Source organism: Galeopterus variegatus, unplaced genomic scaffold, assembly GCF_000696425.1.
Source record: "Galeopterus variegatus unplaced genomic scaffold, G_variegatus-3.0.2 Scaffold455, whole genome shotgun sequence".
Lineage (NCBI taxonomy): Eukaryota > Metazoa > Chordata > Mammalia > Dermoptera > Cynocephalidae > Galeopterus > Galeopterus variegatus.
In genome coordinates this window covers 56,679-63,179 of record NW_007726566.1, presented here as the reverse complement: position 1 = coordinate 63,179, position 6,501 = coordinate 56,679, and the positions used below count along the sequence as shown (strand labels likewise).

At 35.9% G+C, this 6,501-nt stretch overlaps 1 protein-coding gene across 3 annotated transcripts in view; it reads right to left on the bottom strand.

The window, feature by feature from the left end:
- Nucleotides 1-6,501, bottom strand: part of LARP4 (La ribonucleoprotein domain family, member 4) — a 56,938-nt gene that overhangs the window by 39,029 nt on the left and 11,408 nt on the right. The gene's annotated exons all lie outside the window — the stretch shown is intronic.

The window sequence follows — 6,501 nt, the reverse complement described above, 5'->3', positions numbered from 1 at the left end:
AAAAAAAAAAAAAAAAAAAAAAAAAAAAAAAAAAAAAGTAGAGAGACAGAGAAAGGAAGAAGAGTGGATGAATGTACCTCTCTCACCTCATCCAACCAAACGACAGGGCTTGATCCTTCTCAAGCACATTAATGACCCTGAGAAAAGTTCATCCCCTTTCCAGAAAGTTGTCCTGTTGACTGTAGGCCCTTCCCCTGGATGGGCCTACAGAAGGTGGACACAATGGGCAGGGAATTAATTAACTCAAGCTTATGACCTGCCGATACTCTCCCACTACTCTCTCTCTGGTAGGCCACTGATTTGGAGCTGAGTTCACTGGTGAATGTGATTTAGGCAGTTAGGTACAGCATTAATTTCTGACTGACAGAAGAATAGAAAAATGAGAAGCTTGTCAAAGCCTAAACCTCCTGCCATGTGAACAGGATTTAATTAAGTATGAGGGTACTTCCAAAAGTTCATGGAAAGATTCATATTATCTTTCAATTCTATTTTCCCACAAACTTTTGGAAGTACCCTCATATTCTTAAATAGAAGAAAATCTGTGTTTATTTACTTATTCTCCCTCTCTTTCCTCAATTCTGAGAATAGCAGTTATGTTCCTACCCAAGAAAAGAGCATAGTAAAAGCACAGCTCTCAGAAAGAGATATCTAACTTCTGAACCTTGATAAATACAAAGAGTATGACACTCATTTAACGAATAAGATCCATACATGAAAAAGATACAGTGAAAGGGCCATATACCTACTAGGAATATCCCTAACTCACAGGACTGCTATGCAGAGTAGTATGTGGCTTTAGTTAAGCAAAATAGTTATTTCAAGGTAGTTTATAATCACTGTCTAAACACATAATGATTAAAGCTCTGAAATCATACCTGAATCCAAACCACAGCTCTAACATGAACTTTTTGGAGTGGGGGGAGGGGTGACTGGCTAGTATGAGGATCTGAACCCTTGACCTTGATGTTACAACACGATGCTCTAACCATCTGAGTTAATCACCTAGCTCTAAAACGAACTATTGTGTGATCCTGGGAAAATTTCTTAACTTAACCGAGCCTCAATTTTCTCAAATGTAAACTGGGGTAAAAATTCCTTATTTTAAAAATTAAATTACACTAATGCTTGAAAAGTAGTTAACACTCAGTATAAAGTAGATACTCCATAATCTTTTTCATACACTATATTGGTTTTGAATAGAAGGCAATTCTGCAGTCTCAACCTCAAAAGTATACTACACAAACAAATGCATTCCATCAAAATAATTACAAAGTTAAAAGCTGAATGTAAACTATTATGTCATAGCAAATTAGCAATGAACAGACAAAAATCACAAGATAGATGACTATACATAAAACTGTAACAAAAAACTAGAAATAGGGAAACAAAGTGCCATTTAATAATTAGATTAGCAAAGCACTTAAAAATAATATCCAGACTGGCATAGAACTGGCCAACATCCGTTACTGGAGACCACATAAAATCATGCAACTCATATTGCCACATATTTGCATATATAAAAAAAAATTACTTATAAAAGCCAAGAAACGAAAATAACCCAAAGTCAAACACGCAAGGAACAAAGGAAATTATGATATACTCACTAGGTAAAGTATTACACAGCCATTCAAAATTATAAAGATCTCTAAATAACAATAAAAGTAAAATTTAAAAAAAAAGAAAAAAACCCCACAAAATTATCACATTGACACATTTTATACAACCTGAAGGGATACTAATGTACCACAAAGAAAAAAACTGCTGTTCATTAAACTATAACACACCAAACATTGTAAGATGTATCCCAATTTTCAGAGAAATTAATATGTACAAAAATATGTGTAGTGGGGTCAGTGAAATAAGGTAAAGTAATCAAAACTGAAAAATACTTTCACATAATTAAGTGGAAAAAACCCATAACCACCATTATAATAAAGCAAATGTGTTAAGCAATTCTGTGGGCTAGGCACTGTACCGAATGCTTTACACATCTATCATCTCACCTACTTCTTAAAAACAGTCCATAAGACATGTACTGGTATGTCTCTTTTACAGATTGCCCAATTATGAGAGGCACAGAGAAATAACATACCCAATTAAAGACACAGAGATTAAGCATGAAGTCAGGAATCAAACTCAGGCAGCCTGACTCCAGAAAGAGTATTAACCAAAGAATGATTACAGCTCATAGATTACTACAATTGCAAAATGTACCTAAGCATGTGGACATGGGCTGGAAGGGAACATGATCTGCTGCAATAATGAGATCAGATTTTTTCCTTGTAAGGCATTCCATTAAAATGTTGCTTTGAGGGGCTGGCCCGGTGGCGCACTGGATAAGTGCGCCGCTTGGGAAGCGCGGCGGCGCTCCCACCTGAGGGTTCGGATCCCACATACAGACCGGTTCCCGCTCACTGGCTGAGCGAGGCGCGGGAGCGACACCGAGGGTTGCGATCCCGTTGCCGGTCCCCGGTCCGGTACGGGGGCAACACTGAGGGTTGCGATCCGTTGCCGGACACGGAAAAAAGACAAATAAAATAAAATAAAATAAAAAATAAAATGTTGCTTTGAGTCACAAAAATTATGAAACTTAAAATAAAAAAGCTAATCACATCTTCTAGGGATTTTTCAAACCAGAGCATAAATGTTACAGTGTCTAGTTCATAAAATCAAAGACAATAGTCACATATTCCCTTTCAAGCACATTAAAGATATTCCACTGCTTTCTGGGTTGCACTATTGCTAACAGGAAATCAGCAATCGATCTAGCTGCCATTAGTAATCTCTCTCTCTGGTGGCTTAATCTTTGTCAATGATGTTTTGCATTTCTGTGAACATTAAGTGTGAAATTCTTTCTTTCATTATTGTACTTGGGATTCAGTGGGCTCCCTTGAAATATGATATTTCTTTCATCAATTCTGTACAATTCTCAGCAAACATCTCTTCAAATATTGCCTCTTCACCAACTACTCTATTATTTCCTTCTGGAACTCCAATAAAATATGTATCACACCTTCCTACCCTATGTCAACCTCTTCCCCATTTTCCATTTCTCTGCTTCTCTAATTGCATTCTGAGCAATTTCTTAAGATCTTTCTTCCAGGTTCATCAATTCTCTTGAGGTGTTTCTAAGATGCTGATGTTCAAGCTTCTCCAGTATGTTTCTAAGCTCCTCATTTATATTTCTCATTTCTTAAGAGTCCCTTTTGGTTCTTTTTTTCAAATCTATATGACCAATTTTCTGTTTCTTGATCATCCTTTCAGTGTCTTCCTTCTTCCTCTAAGCATATTAAAACATTCAAATCTTATAGCCTATTATCTGATAATTCCAATATTTGTAGTCTTTGAGGACTTGATTTTGCAACTTGTCGTTTCTGCTAAGTCATGCTCATGATGACTTACATGCTTTATGATTTTATATGGTAAGCCCATTTTCCTTGGAACTTGAATATTATGTTTAAATGGGCACTTAAGGAGAGAATCTGTTTTCCTTCTGCTAGATGTCTGCCTAGAAGGAGTGGCCAATTTTGAATCACTATAAATTTTCAACTTGGATTTTCTGGGAAAACACAGGTAGTGTGAATTTTAGACCTACTCTGGCATCAAAGAGGATGTGTAGTCAGAATTATCACAGAATACCTCTCCTGCACCAATCCAGAGCCAAGGCTAAAACTGACAAGTTTCCTTATCACTGGGAAAGCTTGGGATTTTTCCTTACTTTACCTGTGTCCTGCTAAAGCTCTAGGCCACCAAAAATCAACGGATGCAATGGGCAGCCTCAGTTTTATTACCTGCTTCTTCCCGGTTGTTTTTGGTCTGAAGATTTCATTTGCTTTTTTAAAACAACAACTTAAAACTCTGCTTAAAAATATTTTTCTAAGTATATTTTAACCAACATTTTCAGGTGGTTTCCAGAATATCTAATTCATAATATTTCTAGAAAACATATCAATATTTTGTCTTAATAAAGCTAAATTAAAAAGTGATTCCAACAACTGAGAGCCAACTATGGTATAGCTGAAAAAAATTAACTTTATTCTGCCATCCAATAATCATGTAATCATCCTCAGTTTCCTCATATTTAAAAACACAGTGTTGGGCCGAGCCCGTGGCGCACTTGGGAGAGTGCAGCGCTGGGAGTGCAGCGACGCTCCCGCTGCAGGTTTGGATCCTATATAGGAATGGCCGGTGCACTCACTGGCTGAGTGCAGTGTGGGCGACACCACACCAAGGGTTGCGATCCCCTTACCGGTCACGAAAAAGACAAAAAATAAATAAATAAATAAATAAAAATAAAAATAAAATAAAAACACAGTGCCTACTTTATCAAAATTCCTTACAGTTGCTATAAATCTTGGGCACCCAATTTCATTTGTTTTTGTCAATGTTTCCTCTTTCCCTCTTGTTGTCTGTATTCTATTATCACTATACTATAATAGCCTAAAACACATTCTTTGCATTTAGGCAGATGGCTCAGGAAAGGCAGAACCTAGGTCATTGTCTTCTTTATATTTCAGCCATTAACATAAACCCTCAACCATTTATTTAAATGAAATAGCAGAGGCATATGTGCAAATAATGAGTTAAGTTTGGCAACTTTATCTACCATTCGGATGGGCTAGAAGATCAGAGTCAATGAAATCTTCCTTTTTTTTCATGTAGCCTGAGTTCTGAGATGGAAGTCGTTTACTATGGAGCACTTCTTAGCTTTTGGTTTCAGGGCTGCTAGAAGCTTTTACAATAACATCATAACCAACAACAAAATACCAAATCTTGCAGGGGAGCAAAAGCATCTTTGAAGTAGCACCATGAATAACTATAGCAACATCCGGCTTAGAGATGTTAATTCACAACTCCCTCACTACATTAGCTCAGGGAAGAAATCAACTAGTTTTCCTATAGCCCCACCAGGACAGGTAACAAGATATTATTTTAAAACTTCTAAGTAGCAATTTTAGAAAGCAAGACACAGACCCACAAATTGTGCTTGCTGTATCAAAAAGTATCTTATCAAAGATTTTTATCAGTCAGTACTCAGAATCAGAACTCTGTATTAAGCACTAAATGCCAAGATTCAAATACCCCTTACTACTGCCAGCACCAAAGCCACGTCTCCATTAGGAACTTAACCTGGCAACTTTTACCTCCACTTAAAACTAATCATTCCTACTGCCACTCTTGAATGCAAAATAGCAGTTATGAATATCTTCCTTACATTGTGCACTTCCAAAGAAAAGTCACATGTGCGTGTGTCTGACTAGTCACTTCTGGGTTAACAATTGAGAGGCAACTAGATACAAGAGACTTAATAGATACAAGAGAACCTGGGAACTTGAGTTCTGACTAGTACATACACTGGAGAGACCTGACTCAGATTTTGGGCATTTCTGCAAATGCAGACAGCTGATCAAAAATTTGAAGGTCACAAATACAACAAATATTCACTATAGGATATTAGGTTAATATTTAACATACTAAATACAAAAGGATACCTCAAAAAGTTCATGGAAAAATGAAATTAAAAGGTAATATGAAGCTTGCCATAAACTTTTTGAAGTGCCCTCATATATTATGCCATACATAATGAATTTATAAATAATTATCCAAATATATTGGGGGATTATACTAAAAAAAATCACCCTTTACTGATAGAATGCACTGTTCCATTAAATATTTAATAATAAATCAAAATAATAAATGTATGCCTTTCAGCAGCATGCTACCCATAAATCTGATGTGTCCCTTGCTAATGATGCCAACAATAATCAAAGCATAAGGTCTATGGCATATAGACATGCAGTTCTCCTGGGTATATTTATATTTTTCACCAAGCCTAGTTAAGAATATGCACTCTATGGGCTAGACAGTTAGCTCAGTTGGTTAGAGCACAACTTTATAACAAAGTCTCGGGTTCGGATCCCCACACTGGCCAGCCACACACACAAAAAATAATAATAATAAAATAAAATAAAGAGTATACACTCCAAAGACCATTTAGGCACACAACGTGTATACAAGGTGCATACTGCAGCACTTATCCCATGAATGAAAAAATGAAAACAGCCTTGAAGTCCATCTATAGACGAATGGTCAAATTAAATGTGATATTCTCTCTCTCTTTTTTTTTTTGGCTGTCTGGTATGGGGATTGAACCCTGGAAATGTGGTATACCTATTAACATAAAAAGCTATGAAATAGTTTAAAAAAAAAAAAAAAGGCCTATATGTAAACTAATATGGAAAGTATTTCAAGACCTTTTATTCAGTGAAAAATTAAGTTGTAAAACAATAAACCCTTTGCTTTATCATTTATGTTAACAAACACAAAATCACGGTTTAGATAAATAAGAGGTACTTCAAAAAGTTTGTGGAAAAACAGAATTAAAAGATAATATGAATCTTTCCATTAAACTTTTGAGGTATATAAAAAAATAGAAAAGGCCTGGAAGGTTATAACACCAACCTGTTAACAACAGTACGACAAATTACTAAAATATTTGCC